We start from the raw sequence: 19,915 nt of genomic DNA, 5'->3' as shown, positions 1-19,915 counted from the left end.
ATAAGTAATGTTTCATGCTTAACCATTGCTTTATGTCAACATTTCAGGTACCTTTGCAGAATGAGGTACTTTCTTTTGTTATTTGTATACCTGTCAGTTAAATTTTTCTCCTGTTCATTGTAGACAATTTTATTGTCTCTTTAATGCCACCATTATTTTTAGAGTGGTTTGAATAATCAGAAAACTTTGTGTCAGAAAGCAAAATCCATCTGTGTATATACCATCAGCATAAAAGTACATGTGCAATCTCTCAAATTCAGTGCTTTTTAACATACTTTCCTCATAAAATATATATATTGTCCCACAATAGACATAAAAGTATGTCTTCTAGAATCAGAATCAAAAATTAAGGGTAGGTACCTTAGCACTCATCTGAGGAAAGAACAGAGGTCCCAAGAAGTGAGTTGTCTTTCCGAGGGTCACAGTGACTTCATAGAGGAGCCAAGGTAGTGCCCCAGCCTCCCGGTGTCCATTGCAGTGCAGAGGGAGCACATTACTGCTGGTGGGTGTGCACACTGGTGCCACCACTGAAGATGAGCATGTGCACGCAGGCTGAGCCACTATTGAAATTCAGTTGTTTAGTCAACACGTTTGCATGTACATGTTCACCAAAAGGCATTCTAAGGACATTCATGCCACACAGTGTTACACTAGCCCCTAGCTTCAAAGGACCCAATGTTCGTCAATATGTAACAGACAGATGTATTTTGTTGTATTCATACAATGGAACACTATATAGTTATGGAAAATAATGAATCATTGCTTCACACAACAACTTGTATGAATACCACAAACGTGCTGTTGAGTGAAAACTGTATGAGTCCATTTATTTAAAGCTCAAATAGTCAGAAGTGACCATTGCTGATGGTCCCTGAAGAGTGGTGGCCGCTGAGGGGTACGTGACAGGGTGGAAGCAATGACAATGTTCTGTATCCTGATCTGTCCTTGGGGAGCTGCTCGCTCAGACGTTGGGCACTTTCTGGATCGATATTATACTGCGATACACATTTAAAAACATCAACTCACACAAACTGTTTACTCTCAGGCTTTCGTAAAACGCCCCTCCCTTTCCATTCCCAGTGTCCCCATCTGTAAAACAGAATCGGTCAACAAGATGATCTCCCAAAACCTGTTTTGTTCAAACTTCCCTGGTTCTCCATTCATGGTCCCGTTGCAGCATTCGGTGGGAGCAGAAGAAACGGAGGGAAGGACCTGGCTGTCCTCTGCTTAGTGCTTGAGTCTCTTCTCCAGAGAGGGCCGTAGGCTGCTGTTGGGGATTGCCCTGGAGTGGGCAGGCACTACTTTATCTTGGGGAGAAGTCTGTTCCATTTCAGAAATGTTCTATTTGTTGAAAATTCATCATTTATCCACCTAGACTCTTTCATTGTATCGCCTGCTCTCCAAATTTATGGCATCTGATTTCTGCCCTGCAGCAAAGCAAAACCTGCTGTGTCCAGCCTGGCCAGTGCTGACACAGGCAGCAGGTTCCCTGCCGTGTCTTCCCGAGGGCAGGTGCCATCACTGGCAGGGGGACACCAACCTGCGCATCTCCTCTCAGGATGCCTCCTTCGTTCCCATCTGCTAGACACTTCCTTCCCACAGGGTAGATGTCTGTGGTTCCAGAACATGTGGAGAGTGTTCTTCCACCTGGACAGCGTGGTCACACATGTGCCACAGATGTGCTCGAGCTTCTCACAGCCCAACACAAGCTTCTGTCCCTCTCCCTGAGGTCACTTCATTTTCCCATGTCTGCCTGCCCGTCCCATCCTGACCAAATCCACATGTGGAGCGTGAACACAGACCTGGGGTACGGGGATGGTGGGGAAACTCATTATCTTGCGCCGTGGGTGGTGTTGCTGTGCATGTGCGTGTGTGCTGCATGCACGTGCGTGTGCTCCAACCAGGCCAAGGAGGCACCTTCACTTGCGTGCCATCTTCCACAGGATGTGCCCGGCCCAGCGCCTGGCACAGAGTAGGTGGTAGCAAATGTGTACTGTTTAATGGCACGCGCTAAACAGTGCGGCTCATGTGGCATACTTTTCCCTATATTGGAATACAAAATCCATTAATTTTCATAGCAAAAGCGAACAGGGAAGAGGAGTTGGTGAGTCCCTAGGGTGGAGGTACTGGGCCCACCCTGGCTGTGTCCCCCCTCGAGCTCTGGGTTTCTTTTCCCGGCCCCACCACAGCCTCGGCTAACCCTCTGCCCTGAAAGAGAGTTCCCAAGCTTCCTTCTAATCCCATCTGCTCAGTGGCTAAATTCTCCCACACAAACACAACCTGTGGGACTGTGGTTGGAATCTTATCAAGAGGTCGGTTACTGTGGTTATAAAAAGCAACATCTTAAAATTAAAAAACAGAGCATGTAGTGCCTAGCTCTTTCTGATTACATTTTTAGTTCAAAAGTTAGACATCCTTGCTCATTAGCTGCTTGGCTGTGGCTGGAAGCAGAGGGTCAGTAGGGCTGTGATGGCTTTAGCCACAGAGACAGCTGCACATTTAGGGAACTATGTGACCAGCTGGGACCACCTTCATAGACCCTGGGTGCTTTTCCTCTGAGCACCTTTTCCTTTTAACATTTCAAATGGGATTCTGAGTGGAGAGCTTATTTTCTTCTTTTAATAACACACTATGAAATACAAAGTTGTACTATTAAAAATATCAATTAGCACTTTAAAACCGTAACAGCTTTTAGTTCGCCCAGGTTACTTCTGCAGTGGCACTGCATTCCTATGCCTCCTCTGGGCTAGGAAAGCGGGGGCTGGCGTGGGGCAGGTCCCAGGAGCATCAGACTCCTGCGATTGTTGAGCTTCCCCAGGATCTGGTGCTATTTCTCCTTGAAGGATCACTGAGAGTGGATGTAGTGTTTTGATAATGCAACTTCTCTAGCCTGCTAATTCTAAGAAGGATTGTAGTAAAACAGATTTAGGATCGGGGACCCTAGTAGTTTTATTTATCTTGTAGAACATGTTTGGGTCAACTGGAGAACCTGTTATTTAAATAGGAGGGGGTATGCATTTGCTGATTGCATTGAAAATCAGGTTGTCACAACTAGTGAGAATGTCAGCACAAAGACAGAACAGCTCTTTGGATTCCAGTAAAATGGCCTAGAAGAGTCACTTGGAAAGACAGTGCTCTGCAGCTCATGCCTTTCCGCTGGACTGCCACACTCACCCTGCTGTCCTTGACTGACAGCCCTGGCTCAGTTCCTCCCCTGCCAGAGTGTTCCAGACCATCCCTGCAAGGCCTTTGCTTGCTCCTGGCATGAAATCCAGACTCCTCAGCTCTGCTCCATCTGGTCTCGGTCCCCTGTGCAGTCTTCACTCCTACTGCACTTTCTAGATCCGGCTCCAAAGTTTGCCATTTCTTAAACCACATTTCAACTTTACTATATCTGGATATTTTTGTGTTTCTCAGTTCCAAAACGTGCTTGTCCATCACCTACAACCACTGTTCTCATCCTCCCCCTTGGGACGCTACCTCCAGGCCCTCTGTAACTTTGCAGCGGGGCTCTTCTTGCAGCCATTCACGTCCGCATCCGCTTGCCCAACAGACGTCCCTAGACGCTATTACTTAGAACAATGGCTTTTACATCATCCATACCCAATGAATGTTAGGGACTTCAGGAGCCACCCACAGTGGCTTTTGTGTTTCACACCACGGTTTACAAAACTGTTCCCATAGCAATTGTGTGAACATTAATGTCATCCTCACTTCACTTGTGTGGGGCTGCGGCGTTGCTCGAGCTGCGTGTCTAGGCCTCTCCTGGCCTCCAGGTTCCCGGTACACACAGCTACTTTGTGTCACCCCAAGACCAGGGGGCGATTCAGGGGGGTGCTGGCTTCTTAACCACATGAATCTGTGCGGGTGTGAGAGTACGGTTGCTCGTGCTGAGGGAGCTGCCTTTCTTTTTGCCTCCCTGGCTCTGCTAATTCCTGGAACATGAGAGACTTGGTTGAAATACTCCAAGGAAATCACAGATAGAGAGCGATCTAGAAACAGCATTTAATTTAGGTTTTAACTCTGGGAAGAAACACACAGTTAACCCAGAGGAGAACAAGTCATTTTGAAAAGTCTCTAAAAAAGTATGTATTCTTTGAGCAAAGTGGCTTGACTTGTCATAGTAAAAATGTACCAAATTCCATCTTAATTTCCTTACATCTAGCTGTATATACTTCAATTTATTCTTGACATTTTTATTTGTAGCTCCTCTTTAATATGTGCCATAGTAAATAAAGTTAAGCCCCTTCCAGAAATCACCTATAATCTCTTTTATCTGAAAACTGTTATCATCTTTCTCAGATAAGCATATTTTTCATACAATTGAGAAGGAGAAACACATACCAGTTCGTAACCTGTTTTCACTTACATGCTATAGAAGATGTTTCTACATAGCTTTCGTAATTCCCTCTTTTGCCAAAGTTGTAGCTAATTCTTCCCAGCAGGGTCCTTCCTTCCTTCCTTCCTCCTCAGGGGTCTCTGTGCACTGGGCTTTCCTCTGCTGTAGTGCGCGTCACCACATCACGGCTGCTGTGGTTACTGACGCAGTCTGCTCTTCCCACAGCCTGAGATCCTCCAGTGTCAGGAACAGAGCGTTCTCCTTGTCCCTCTCTTCTCTGAGCTGAGCGCTTGCTCCATACTGAGTGAAGAAATACAGGGCTGGGGGGAGCTGTCTGTCATTTAGGAGTCTAGTGGCATGTCCTGTTGTCTGGGCAATGATCATCTTCTTATGGAACCTTTTGGGTAAAGTTATATGGAGGTATATATGTCTGTGTGAAGTAAAAAAATATGCATGTGTTTCCTTAAGCAAGAACATCTACTTTTGAGCAAATAAACGAAAAAAAAACATCTGGAGGGAAAGTGGAAACTGAAAATCAGATCATCAAGATGTTTAGTCTACTGGTTGCCACACACCCTGACGTGGTAAATGTGTTTTTCAGTTTGCCCTATTGTTTCTGCAAGGCAGAGCTGAGCTGGGACAGGCCCTCTGCGTTGACTATAGTCTTCAGCCTCCCTGTGTTGACCATCCTGAGTGTCTTCACCATGACACTGACATGCCCTAGCCTGTTACTGGCTGGCCCTCACCAGGGCTGCCCCGCCTCCCTCACCTCAGGGGGAGTGCCAGGTGAGAAGGGTGAAGGATGCTCACGGCATGTACAGCACAGAGGCCAAGGGCGCCTGCAGCACCTGGGGACAGTGGCGATTTGCCTCAGAGACAAGGAGCAGCTGCATCTCCCGGAGTGAGTGACGGAGCCTCAACATCCCGTGGGAACAGCATCCCCACTGCCATTCTAGATCTCCCGAATCACCATCTGCGGGTAAAAACATCGCAGGGGTTTATATTTCCTGGAACACCCAGTAGAGGAGCACACGGGTCAGCACAAGCTTTACCATGCCACACCCTTCGTTACTTCAGCAGTTCAACAGCTGACGTCCAGGGTCATTCATATCAGGTTAGACCTCTCTTAGCTCACAGGCGTGCACTCCTAACGCAAGCATATACGGTGATACACGGGAAAGCACAGAAACGTTGACAAGGACAGTAGCTGGCTATGCAAATATAAAGTAAACCTCTCGGGTGAGATCAGTACCTGGAATCTCATTCCATACAAGCCACAGGGCAGGGGGGATGTTTACAACAGGGAAGTGACGATGAGTCATAAGTTTCTAGGATGGGCTGGGAAATAGTTTCCTCAGTTCCAATCAGAAGAAAAGGATGTGGATGTGGATTCTAACACGTATTTGAGTAATTTACTTGAAAGAATGGTGGTTGCAATCATCTAAATGCAAGGGCTTAGTGCTGAAATGTACACTCATTTTAAATATAGAATTTCCTGGATCCCATGGCAGACCCACTAAATTAACATCACCACAGGTGGCCCAGGAATTTAGTGTTTCTCAGCAATATTTCTGTGATTTTAATGTGCAGACTGGTATAGGAAGCTGGAGTTAATTCTATAATTTCTGGTGCCAGAGGCAGGGCTCAGTCGCCCTTGACGCGGTTTCCGGTTCTGTGCCTCCTCCCAGGTCCTCCAGGTGGTTGACCGGATGTCTGCCTTACACGGTGGCCTCCCGGTGACCACCTCCCTGAGGGACAGCTCCATACCACCTACTGGACAACCCCTCGGACCCCACACCCTGCGCGGACTGGCAGATGTGCCTCAGTGACGCCCTCCCAGCCACGGCGTGGCTCCACGGAGCTGGGGGCTGCCTGCTCTGAACACTCAGCTAGAAACCGTGTTGGGAAACCTGCTTGGGAGACGTCCTGGACCCCCGCGGAGGCCGTGGCCGCAGGCCCCTCGCTCTCTCCCTTGCTCCCACCTGCTGCTGAGCTTCCCGTGCGCTTCCCGTCCTGCTCTCCCCTCCGCGCGGCCCCAGAGGCGTGCTGCCCTCTCCTCTCTGGCACCTGCTTCTGTCCTGTCAGTGTTTTGCTGCGCGGCCTCCTCTGTGTCTCACACGACCCGCACACCCGCAGGGACCGCACGTCTCTGCTGTCAGGACTATCCCAGGGAGCGGCTGTCTCGGTGGGATAACGGGAATGATGACGCAGGTCAGATGGAGCCACAGGGGCATCGCCAGTATAAACAAGATCCCGTGAGAGGGACACCTGGTCACCGGTGACACATAGGCCTTAGTCTGTCCTCCAGGATAAAGAAGCATCTCATGAAAGGCACACTGGAAACATCCAGGACCAAATCCCTGGGTTAGGGCAGAGCTAGACTTTATAGCCGCTTCCCTGATAAAGACCTCCAGACTAAATTAGAAGGAAAAAATCCAACACAGCACAAGTGCAAGCAGCCTCACAGTCTGGTACCCCGTCTTGAGTGAGGTCTTTACCCAGCCTGATACCGATAATCCATGCTTTTCTGTCTGTCTGTCTGTCTTTCTCTCTCTCTCTCTTTCTCTTTTAGCTAGTCTAACTAAGACAGTTTTATCAGTCTTTCAAAGAGCCAGCTTTTGATTTCATTGATTTTTTTCTATTTATTTTTATTTTCAATTTCATTGATTTCTGGCAATTTTTATTATTTATTTTATTGCTTTAGGCATAAGCTGTTCTTCTTTTTCTAGTTTCCTAAAGTTGGATACTTGGATTATTGATTTGATATCTTTCTTCTTTTCCAATGTATTCCTCAAGGCAGTAACTTTCCCTCTTAGCACTGCTCTGCTGCATCCCACACATTTTGATAAGGTATATTTCCATTTTAACTAAGAGTTAAATATTTTCAAATTTCTCTTGAAATGTTTTCTTTAACACATGAGTTATTTAGAAGTGTTCTGATTAATTTCCAACTATCTGTGATGGATCTTTCTATTACCGATTTCTAGTTTAAATTCTGGTTTAACTCCATGGTGGTCTGAACACATACATACTTTATTTTATTTCTGTTCTTTTAAATTTTGTGAGGCATGTTTTATGGCCCCAAATGTTGTTTGTTTGGTGCCATTCTTGGTAAACGTTTCATGTAAGTTTGAGAAAAATGTGTATTCTGTAGTCGTTGGAGGGGACATTCTATATGTCAGCAGATTGCACTGATTGACAGTACTATTCGGATCATTTATATTCATACTGATTCTCTGTCTGCTTGATCTGTCCACTATTGAGAGATGGATATTGAAGTCTCCAACCATAACAATGGATTTGCCTGTATATGCATATGGCAACTCACTGAGCTCCCAACGGTGGCTGTGCAATGATGTTTGCAGAGAAAGACCCGCTATTTTGAGCCATGATTGGATATGAGCCAGTGGGCTCAAAGCAGCCCCTGGAATCTGGGAGTCGCACTGAGAACCAGGACACACATGCTCAAGGGAAATATCTGGAAAGTAGAGGGGACAAAACTGAGCACTGGTGGGAGGAGAGGGGGCAGAGAGGGGACTCTACCTGGCAGAGCTGATAGAGACACAAGACTTAGGAAGGGATATTTGTGGGGAAGAGTTTAGTTGTGACATTCTGGGCCCTGTGCACTGTGATGCCTCCTGTAGAAATCACGGAGTGAATTGAATGTGGAAAGGGGAAAGACCCCACCCTGTTCACATCTTACAAGTCACAGAACTCAGGAAATAACCAATGCTCTTGGTTCTGAGACCTAGGTTCTTTGCAAAGAACTTTTGTGGCCATACAATATCTAAAACTAATATTTACTCTGAATAAACACCTTTCGTAAGTTACTTTCATAGCCCACCAAGATACACTGATTGTTACAACAGAGTGATCAATAATTTAAAGACTACTTTCCCAACATGTTATAAAATACTGTGTTGGTAGTGCTATACCAAAATACTCCTATAAATTAAAAAAAATTCTTTAAAAAATGTGTACCCCCATAATATGCTGAAATAAAAAAAAAAGAAATATCAAGCTCAAGAGGAAATCACACCAACCAAAAAAATGCTTTAAAAATAAATATACAAATATCTTATAATGGCCAATATTGCAATCTTAAATGGTCCTAATTTTATAATAAGAAGTGAAAGCATGTATTTAAAACAGAACTGCATGTGAATCAAGATAATGGCTGGGAAAGCCAGGATATCAATGTGGTTTGCTCTAGATAATTCTGAATCCTGTGGCTTATGGAATGCAGGTTAGACCTGCTTTAATGTCCCAATGACCTCTCTTGCCTCTGAGACCACCCTCGCCCCAACCCTCAGACTTCAAAAACACAGGCAAATGCATTCTGAGATTCAGCTCCTGTCTTTAATTGGAGTCACTTATGACAGTCAGGGAACCAAGGTGGGAGGAATTTGCTTCACTCTTGAGTACATTTCTCCTCTGTCTTGTTGTGGGATTTGAGAACATGAGGGGTGCTGCTCCATTCACTTTAGTCCCAAATGATATGTGGTCCCACCAAAAGTAATGACTATGCTGCAGTATCCCTACTTCTAGCTCAGGAATCTTCCTGTGTTATGTTGTCTCAACCTTATTCCAAGTTCACAAATTAGAAGCTGAAGTCTCAGTAGACTAAGCCCTGAGGAAATACAACTACTAATGAATATATCAACCTCTTCCAGTTCTGGTTAATGTCCATGAGGACTTCTTTACATCCTAGGATTCAAGATTTTACTTTGTTTGTAAAAGACAAGATAAGGTCAATTTCACTGAAGCAATTTTACTTGGAGCTGGCAGCTCTGTTCCCTGAACTCTTGCTCTTGAATTCCAGATATTTGGACCTTGACCTGGATTTTGACCATGTTCTCACCCCTCCTGACACTGGCCATGCTAGCCTTCCTGCCTCTCTGACCTTGAATTTCCTTCATACTTTGTCCTGAGCATTTCCAGCTGCATTCTCTGGTTTTCTTTCAGTTTACACTCTCACTTGCGTTAATTCTTTATTTGATTTGATTTGATTTAGCAACGTACTGTATGCCTGGTCTTATGTTAGAGCTGCAAAAATATGCATGCCACAGTCCCAGAACTCAGAATCTTTGGGCTAAAGCACACACTGGTAAGAGCTCTCCTGGGGGTGGGTACTCACTCCTAAGGTGCTTAGAGATCAAGAAGCACAGAGCCATGGGCACTGAGTAGGGTCATGCTCCAGGCTTCACACTCAAACACAAAGAGAAAATCCATCCAAAGGAAATTGTGGTAAAAGTCACCTTAGAAAGAGGAGACAGATTAGCCAAGCACTTAGAAGCATGAAAGAGTTACCAATGTTTAGGAAACCATGGGTTCAGAGTGACTGCACCTGGGCCAGACTGCTGGGGGTGAACTGTAGGAAGCACATTAGAAAGCCTGTGTTCTATGAGGGGCCCCGAACTTTATCCTTTGTGACACCCTCTCCTGGCACCTGGCTTTATCTACACTTGGTATTGGACCATGACAGTCCTGTTTTGAGTCTCTAGGCTATACAAGTTTTGAAAACATGTCTTGAAAACAAATTTCATTTAAAACTTTTAGAAATTACAGGGCATCCCTAGAACCTTCCTTTCTACTACTGGTTGGCTCTAATCTGCTAGTCATAGTCCCAAGACATTTCCTGGTCTTTGCCAATCCAAGGATCCCTGGGGAAGTACTTCTCCTCAAGGGCTGGTATGAGCAAATGTCCTTGTCACCATGAGATTCTGTAAGGCAGCTGGAATGGGAGGTCACTGCATCGTGCACTGATGTCTGCCGAGAGTACAGAAGGAGGGGATGTAGTCAGAGAGTGTTGGTCCATCTGGGAGATTTTGCTCCAATTCAATAAGCCATTCCTTATGTGAATCTTGAGTTCCCCAATAGTACAAAGCCCTGCAGGGCAATGCTTTGAATAGAATTTTGTTTCAAGGACAAACATAGAATTAGGCTGCTGGGTGGACTCTCACTGTCATCAACAGTTTAGCTTTATGGTTTGTATCTTGCCTTTTGGATATTTTATCAGTAGGAATCAGCTTTGCCTGGGCCTTGGGACCTTGAAAGGTACCGTGCAGCCCCTGGCGTAGGAAGAGCCTGTGGAGGGGAGCTCAGGGAGGTAGATAGCTGAGACACTAACTCCAAAATTACCCAACTAATGGCCTCAACATTTGCAGACAGGCCAGCACTGGAATTTGTTAAAACTATACTAAATTCTCTTCTTGCCATGTGAGATAGTAGGTGGGATCTCAGCTGTGGAATTCCAAGCAGCCCATTGAAAGGACATGGGAAATATTGGATAGATACTTGAAGAAGTTGTGTGTACTTCCTATATGTGCTATTGTTGAACTTAGGACCTAAAAAGGACCCTTTGGACAATGAAAAATATACAAATAAATTTTTTTTTTTTTTGGTTTTTGGTATCCTTGTCCATGTGGCAAGTTTCACATCTTGATCATAAATTAACAAATGAGTTAGCCAAGGTACACACGCATGCGATGTTGACTTAGACAAGCAAACACAAACAAGCCTTTGCTAGCCAATAATTGGAAGTCAAACCTCCAAAGACTTTTTCATTCTTAAAGTCCTTATTTGGGGTGAAAAATTGGCTTTCCATTATCATCTACGTGTTTTAAAACATTTTCTACTTGTTTTGCATATGCCTTTTCAAGAATTTGTTTTTAACTTGGAAGTCTAGTATAAGTTACAAGGGAAGAGCAATAGCTTACTTTCAAAAGAAAAACATTTATTTTTTTCTGAGGAAAGGTTAATGAACTGCCTTAATATAAGATAGTTGCTGGAATTTTGCAAAACTATTTGCTCTCCTTGTTTGTGTGTAAACATGAACTTGTATGTGCGTGTGTCTCAAAAGATCTCAATTCTGACTTACTATTCAATAAAAACATCGACTTGCGACTTTAATTTTTTCAAGTCTGTTCCACCTCTGTGAACATACTTGATCCTCACTGAAGTCTGTGAGGAGCTTAGTGACTTGCAGTACTATTTCCATATTACAGGTGAAGAAATAGTATTCAGGAAGGGGCAGTGATATATGTAAGCTCACAAAACCAGGTGATCACAGAGCTGGCAGACCCATGTCACAGGGACGGGCCCTCTTCCTCCAGTGTCCTGTGGGATTTCCAGTGCTTTCCCTGCAGCGCTGGTCACAGGGCCACCTGCAGCTGAGTCACTGCCGAAGAAAATAGGCAAAACCAAGTCCCTGCTGTGTCCCTCCCGCACACATGGGAGGCAGGGGAGCCTTCAGGCAGTGCCAGTGGCATGAGTAGGGCATGCGCACCCCCCCCCCACTGGAGATGGTCTTCCAGGGGTCCTGTCAGCTGGAGGAAGGCGCACAGCTTTCTGACTCATCTTGAGCTCTTGGAGACCTTCCCTGGCACTTGGCAGACGCACACGTGATTAAAGCCAAGGAATGGGCGGAGATTTGTGGTGGTCAGTGTTTCTCCTGGGTCTGGTGTGGCGTCTTGCCCTCCAGGGAGGGAAGGGGCAGAGAATGAAGGAGGAGAGAGAGAAAGGAAGAGAGAGATATACAGAGACAGAGGGGGGAGGAGACGGAGACAGAGACAAAGAGGGGGCAGAGAGAGGAGAGAGAGACAGAGACACACACAGAGAGGACAAGGGGTGGGGGAGGGGAGCACCCAGTGTCCACCAGATGGGGGAGGGGAAGGACTCGCTGCTGGAGGAAGAGTGGCCTGGTGGCCAGGGACCTAAGCCAGGCCCTCATAAAGAGAGTTTCCTTCCTCTTCTTCCCCAAATCTCAGACCTCTTTAGCCTCTCTGGTCTTCATATCTGAAGTCCATCTACTCCTGCCCTGGTCCCCTGCTCCTATTAGTTCCCTCATAGTCTGTCCCTTTGGGCCTCCAGAGGACAGCCTGGCCGTGCCCTGACTCCACCGTCCCCAGACCACCATCATGTCCACGTGCAGAAGCACCTCTCCACTCTGGATGGCTGAGGGTGCCTGTCACCTCAGGGCCCAGCCCCACTGTCCCTCCTGCAGCCCAGCTTGAGGGCGGTGTCCCCACCTCCCTCTTCTTCCCGCTGTCTCTCCCCTGCCCAGGTGCTGGCACCCAGGGATTTTTTCTCCCGGTAAGCAGCTTCTGAGCAGGGAGTCCATGCCACTCCCAGTTTTACCTTTATCACGTGCCCCTCGCCCATGGGCTGGCTTAAGAACCCCTGCCCGACCCCGACTGTCAACTGCTGTCCTCCAAAATCACGGCCTTGTCCTTGGTCTTCCATGCACCTTTCCAGTGGAGAAGCAGGTGCCAACTACAAAATTTCAATGGTACGTTGTTTAGATTCCCCACCACTCTATCTCAGTGCATCCGTGCTTGCCTGAAGCTTGGCACTGACCGCCTGCTCCCCCTCCCCGGAGCGGAGCGAGTTGATAACATTCTCCTTAGCTCTAGAGAACACATTCCGACCGTTCTGTCTGATGAGAATGCTCTGCCTTTACTCATTGACGCAAGCAGAGCAACTGATCTTTCTAGTTTTGTGCTTATTTTACCGTCAGGTGATCAGACAGGCCCTCATCGGCTACCCCAAAAGATCCTGAACTTCTGATACCTTTTGTGTTTAAACTGCTATTTTGACTGGTGCTCACTGACGAACAAAAACAGCACAAGAGAGTGGAGGGGCAGAAGCTTTGCCTCTGGACAGACGGTCATTTGAGCTGCCACAGAATTCCAAGGCTTGACCTCTCTGACCTTGGCCTTATTCATCAGAAAGTGAAGAATAACGAATTAAATCTTGCAGAGGTGTGGTAAGGACCACAGATAAAGTTATAAAGCAACCTCACCCATAGGAAGGGCTTGATATTTCATTCAGTAAAAATAAACTACTACCACCACCACAAAATAAAACAGCAAAGAAAATCGGTGGCAGTAATGGCAGCAGAGACCAATATTTTCAGAAGGAAAATGTGTACTATAGGATAGAAAATTATGTTTCTTCTTTGTCTTACGAAACTTTTCTGTAGCTAAAGACTGGCCAACCAAGTAAACTGTTTCTTGTTTTTCTTTCTTTCTCTCTCTCTCTTTTTTTTTTTTTTTTTTACAAATGTCAGTATATAGTATTCTATTTTCCAACTTTATTTCATTTTTAAATGAAAAATATATTTATATGATAGAAGAATAAAGATGAAATTTAATTTAGCTTTAGAAACCATTTTAAAGTGACTAAAGAAAGTATCTTTTCTTGTTTAAAGTAATTAGGATGCTAAATTACTAAATACTATACATAAATTAGGTAGTCATTTGGGAGTTATGTCTTCTATTCTACAAAATTCAAAACAATATCAGGAAAAATAGGCTGGAAATGCCCCAAATTATCTCAAAGGTTACCTTGGTGTTCCATAAACATAACAATCAGGGAGCTCACATTTCGTTCCCGGGATCTGAGCGACCTCTCTTTCTCTCTCTCACTCTCTTGAATTCTCATGCAAAGAGAAATGTCTTAGTATTTTTTTCAGCTTTATTGAGGTATAGTTGGCCAATAAAAATTCTGTATATTTGGATGTACAATCTGATGATATGATATACTTATGCATTGTGAAATATTCATCATAACTCAGCTAATTAACATTTCCATCACCTCAGGTAGATACTTATTTTTTCTTGTATAATTAGATACATAATTTCTAATTATGCTCACTGGCAATAGTAAAGCCACAGAACAACACCTATTCTCCAGTGGGCATGGAGTGTGATTTGCAGGGGTGGGTGGGGTTGGGGAAGAACAGCCCCCCACAAGGTTGTACCCGTCTCCAGTTTCAAACACAGCTCACATCAGGGACTCACACAGCTTCATTTCAGCCTTGGTTGATCATCAAAGGAAGAACTCTGAGAGTTTGATTTTTTCCTACTGTTTTTTATTGAACACAGAGGCATATCTGGCCTTTTTGTAGTACATTTAACCTGGGAAAGAGGAATTCTAGATTCATAACAGCAGAGAAAGTTCACTTCTGTTCATCTTTAGTTCACGCCTCTGAAGTTAAAAACCTTGTTCTTCCAAATGGTCCTTTTCTGGATAAGGAAGGAAAGGTTTGCCGTCCATAGCAGGTGTCTGAAGATCTGTTGCCACATACCAATTAATCCGAACTTCATTTTCAGTGTTCAGAGAAAAAGCTCAGGGTGATTTTTAATTTGCATCTGATTTTCATTAATTCACCAAATTAAGTAGCGGACACTGTATGGAATGCTGGACATATAGCCGGGGTCCAGAATGCCCAACGAGGCCCCTGTGGAGCACACGTGCTAGCCGTGAACAGCCGCATTCACAACTGGCCTTCAACCCCTGACTGTGATAACTCTACAGAGGAGCAGTGCCAGGGTTAGAGAACCACCTAGTCTGGGTGCTGGGGCTTGGATTTTTGCAGGATCAGATGACAGAAAGGAAGGGGGGGGGGTGGACAAAGAACCCTGTTCCAATTCTCCTGCTCTTTTCCACCTGCTTTGTTTCAAGAATTTAGATGGGCATCCTGCACATAATTAATCTTGTTTGTATAACACAGAACGACTTGATTGGGAACAATTATTTCAGCAATTAATCTCAAGGATTTGGTTTGAGGTTATGAACACATATTGTCTTAGTCAGCTCAGGCTACTATGACAAAGTGCCATAGACTGGGCAGCTTAAACCACGGGAATTTATTTCTTACAGTCCTGGAGGCTGGAACTCTGGATCAAGGTTCTGGCAGGTTTGTTGTCTGGCGTTGGCCCTCTTCTGGGTTCCTAGAGGCACCTCCTCACTGTGTTCTCACGTGGTGGAAAGAGGGTGAGGCACCTCTCTAGGTGCTATTTTATAGGGGCACTGATCCCATCCTGACGGCTCCACCCTCATGACCTAATCACCCCCCCACCTCCTAGTACCATCGCCTTGCAGGGTACGATGTCAATATATGAGTTTGGGGGGACTCACAAACATCTGGACGATGTAGCAGATATGTTTTCTAGAAGAGCCATCAGGCCTCTCAATTTGCCAATGTCCCAAGCACGGCGCTGAGGACACAAATTCTACTTCCCCAGGGGAAGTGAGACGTGTGCCAGTTTCCTGTCTGAGCACGTTTCACTAACTCATTATTAACCCTCTTCCTTCATTTGTCATTACCAAGATCTGGGCCTTTCCCGGGGGAGTGCTAAATGAGCAGACATAATCTATGTTCTGAAGAGTTGACAAGCTAATGCAAGAAAGAGAAAAACTATGCTACAAGACAAATCTGACGAGTATTAGAACTGCTGCTGACGCCACGGCCAGGGAATCTGGGGACACCTTCTTGCCTGTGGGGACCCTCTGCAGAGTCCTGAGGTGGTGGGGGGCATCTCATGGTGAGGGGGCCAAGCGCACTAGCTTGAGTCTCTCTTCCTCTTCTTATAAAGCCACCAGTGCCATTCTCTTGATAACCCATTAATCCATTAACTCATGAATCCATTAATTCCTAAATGGATTAATCCATTAATAAGGGCAGGGCCTTCAGGATCCAATCACCTCCTAAAGGTCTCACCTCTCAATACTGCCACTTTAGGGATTACGTTTCAGTGTGAGGTTTGGCGGGCAAACACACTCAAATTGTAGTACTGTCATAACAAGGGCTCTCAGAAGTGTCTCTCTCCTCCTCTTCTGCTAAGTGAGAACGCAATGTTCTTCCTCTCTGGGGATGGCAGTGTTCATGGTGCCATCTTGGAATAAGAGAAATAGGGCCATAACCTCCCAGCACCTTAATCTTGAACTTCCTAGGCTACTAAAATGTGAAAGAATAAATAATCCAGTTTCAAGTATTCTGTTACAGCAGCACAGAAAGGACTGAAACAGTGGGTGGGATGGTTAATCTTTCATGTCAACTTGACTGGGCACCAAGTGCCCAGATATTTGCTCAAACATTATTATGGGTGTTTCTGTGAGGGTGTTTCTGGATGAGATTAACATCTGAATCCACAGAATGAGTAAAGCAGATGATTCATCCTCGCCAGTGAGTGAGCATGATGCAGTCCCTTAGGGTTCCAAGAGAAAGGCAGAAAGGCTGAGTGCAGGGAACCCCTCCTGCCTGCTCAGCTGGGAGCTGCCTTTTCTGGCTTGTGGGGCTGCTTGAAACATTGGCTCTTCCTGAGTCAGGAGCCTGCCAGGTGCCCGTCTTAGGACTTGTCAGCCTCCTTACCCTTGTGGACCATTTCTATCATCTATCTAGCTAGCTAGCTAGCTAGCTGTCATCTATCTATCTACCTATCTATATATTATCTATCTATCTATCATCTATCTCTCTATCATCTATCTTCCAAAACTGCTGCACTAGTAATGGTTCTCCTGTGGAGCGGAGCCTATAGGAGATCTTAGAGACAGGTGGTTCCATTCCTGAGAGAATCCTGACGGACACAGCAGGTTTGGAATATTATTGACACCAGGGCACATCTCTCACCTCTCCGCCTCCTGGTTTAAGAAGTCACGGCCACTTTGGGACTTAATGTAACTTAAAAATAACAGAGGGGGGGATGTGAGCCCTAAATACACATCACCTAATAGTCCAAGGTGTCAGGCCTGGCTGAGAGAGGAGAATTTCCTGAAGATTTGTCAAGCTGATTTCACAATTATCGTGCCCAGTCTTATCGCAGAATTCCCTCTGTCTCAGAAATCTTTGTATCAGAAAAGAAGTGGGTGTCTCTAGTTTGTGCTTTCAGAGATTCGATGTTCTTTGATTTAGCACAAAGCTGGCAAGTTCAACATAAGGCAGAGAAGTAGCAGGTTACACTGTACTGCGTTTCACCGTCTCTGATGCTACCAGATAAATCAAGGGTAATGTGGGCGTTCTTGGGCAAAGAAAGAAACAGCTGGAAGGAGCAGAGGCTGTTATGCCAATGTGTGGACAGTGACCCAGTCCTAAAGACCTCAATCTGCAGGGATGAGAATGCTTAGAAAACCCTAATCCTCTTTCTGAAGGATTTCAACCCTCATAATTCGCATAGTTAGTTTTAGGCCTAAAGATTGCTATTAAATAACATGGGAGGGACACCCATTGGCCGAGGAGGAGTGGATATTCTTGTGAAGGCAGCTTTACTCTGGATAAGATAAGTTAGGTCAAATGTACCTTAATTATGGAGGACAGGAGGCAAAGGTGTGCTAAATAGGGGAGCAGGGAGTGTTCCAGGTGTGCCCCACCCTTAGAGGAGATCCAGGTCCCCGTGGTTGCCGGGATGGTCAGCTCGTCTGGCCATCTACGCAGCCCTCTGGGCTGCGGGTTGACCCAGGGATGGAACAAACCCAGACAGCTCCATCCTCCCTGCACTGTCCTCCACTGCAGACTGCACTGGGCACTGCCACCTGCCCAACAAGTAAGCACCACCTGGACCCAGGATGGCCCTGGATGACCCTGGTCACAACTTGAAGGTCACGGGGGAAGGAGAGACCCTCCCCCACGTCTCCAGGTGAATTCAGGACTGAAAAACTGCCTCACACTCTTGCTCTATCCTCCTCCCTTTCCTGTGTTTTCCTCTTGTTACATATTTCCTGTGGAAATGTTTTTATTTCGTTTATTTTTCTCTTGTTTTTAAAAAATGTATTTTTTTTTTCCATCCCTGCTTATGTCTTGCCTCTCCCCCTCCCTCCCTCTCCCCTCTTCTCCCTGCATTTTGCTTTAGGAGCTTCAAATTTACAAATTGAAATTATCTGAGGATTCAGTTTCAGATGGTTTTTCTTCATTGTGCCATAGTCATTACATAGAGATGACAGCAGGTTTCGTGCACCTGCCCACTAGTCCTTCTTCCAGCCCAACTTCCAGCATCTTCTTTTTACATTGACTTTCTATTTTGCTGGATTATAGTCTTGAATAATTCTTTTAGAAACAGTCTGTGTATGGTCCGTTTTTTAGGTCTCTGCATGTATAAAACTCCCTCCTCTCCCTGCCACCTTCTTCTTCGCCTTCACTGGCAAATGCTGATCTATTTGATATTAGGTTCACAATACCTTGAAGACAATGCTCCATTGTCTCGTAGTTTATAGCGCTGTGGATTTCCAGCCAATTTCAGTCCTCTTCTTTTGTAGATAAGCTAATGTTCTCACATGTTCTCAGAAGCTTTTGGCAGTTTCTCTTATCCTTGATCTCGGGAGGTCTCCCTGAGTCTAGCTGTCAGAGGTAGCTGGATGGAGTGTGAATGTGGGATGCTCACTTGAAGTCAGCACCCGAGAGGGACAGGGAGCAAAGACGGGGCAGGGCGCGAGGGCCAGCTGCTCTGTGCACCAGCAGCCTTGGTCATGCAGGCAAGGGTTTTGGGGCACCAGGTGGAAGAAGGAGCCCTTGCATCCTCGCCTATTGTGCTTACGGGTGCGCAGGCCACCCCAGGAAGCTGGATCTCATGTGGAGCCCCCACTTCTGACCTCCGCCCCTGCCCGTGAAGCTGAAGGCCACAGTGCTGCCGCCCATACCCCTGCAGCGGGACAGCAGGTCCCTCCGGGCAGAACGCTCAGGAGGCCCAAGCTGAAGCTGTCAGCCTCTGTCTTCAGAATTAGTCCCAGTGGCCTCTTAAAGCTGAGGCTCCCATATTCTTCCACTCTGTGCTGGTTTGGGCTATTGAGACTTCTGCAGCTCATTTCATTTGGGGGTTTTTGTTTGTTTGTTTTTGCTGTCATTGCTGCAGTTTCCACTCCTTTGCCCCTTTGTTCTGATTTTTTAGAAGACCTCTTTCTCTGGATCTTTCAGTTTACTAATTTGTTTTTTGTTTTGTTTTGTTCTTTTTTTTAAAGAAAGTTACTTTTCGGCCCATCTATTGATTTAAAAAAAAATCACTGTAATTTGCAAGAGCACTATACCATCATTGTAAGAGCAGCCTGTTCTCTCAAATCTCTTTGAAGATATTAATCTTAATTCAAGTTTCAAATTTATTCTTACTTAGTTCTGTGGGTTTATTCATCATGTTGGTTTCTGTCGAACGTGTGGTGACTTGCATGTGTGTCGCTTCTGTAACCCGGGATCCTGATCCCACAGCCCTGGCGGGTGTGCTTCTCAGCCCCGGTGGGGCCCAGCACTCAGAGTGGCCTGCAGGCGGCCTGGCCTCGTCTCTTCTGGTGCTGGACGCTCAGAGTCGCTGCCTTGCTGCTGAACAAGGAAACCGTTTCCAGAACTCCCTGCAGTCCTAATAGGGAGCGAGAAGGGGCAGGCCTGGAACCTCATTGCTTCCACGTGTGTGTTTAGCTAAATGCGCCGTGTTTTCCCTAGAGTGTGGCTTACTGCTGCGGCGGCTTCTCCAGGGCACAGTAGCTGGAACTGTTAGCCTGGGTCCCTCCATCAGTTATTTTCCACCTGTTTACGCTCCTCCAAGAATTCCTTCTATTTCCATCCCTCAGATGATGTCATTCCTTGTTTTTTGGTTCAGATATAAATTTATTCTTTAAAATGTATTGTCTATCATGTGGATGGGATTCAGGTTAGGACAGGCAACAGGAGATGCATTAGTTTGACAAGTTTGTTGCATTCTTCTCTCTCCCAAATGGATTCATCTTCTGCTGACCTTTCATCTTTTACCAATAACAAAACAGCAGGCTATAGCTTCCTCCTCCTAAATGCTCCACACACACAGAGGTACATAC

Source organism: Microcebus murinus, chromosome 9 (genome assembly GCF_040939455.1).
Source record: "Microcebus murinus isolate Inina chromosome 9, M.murinus_Inina_mat1.0, whole genome shotgun sequence".
Taxonomy (NCBI): domain Eukaryota; kingdom Metazoa; phylum Chordata; class Mammalia; order Primates; family Cheirogaleidae; genus Microcebus; species Microcebus murinus.
The sequence above is the reverse complement of the archived record's forward strand: the minus strand, read 5'-3'. Positions refer to the sequence as shown.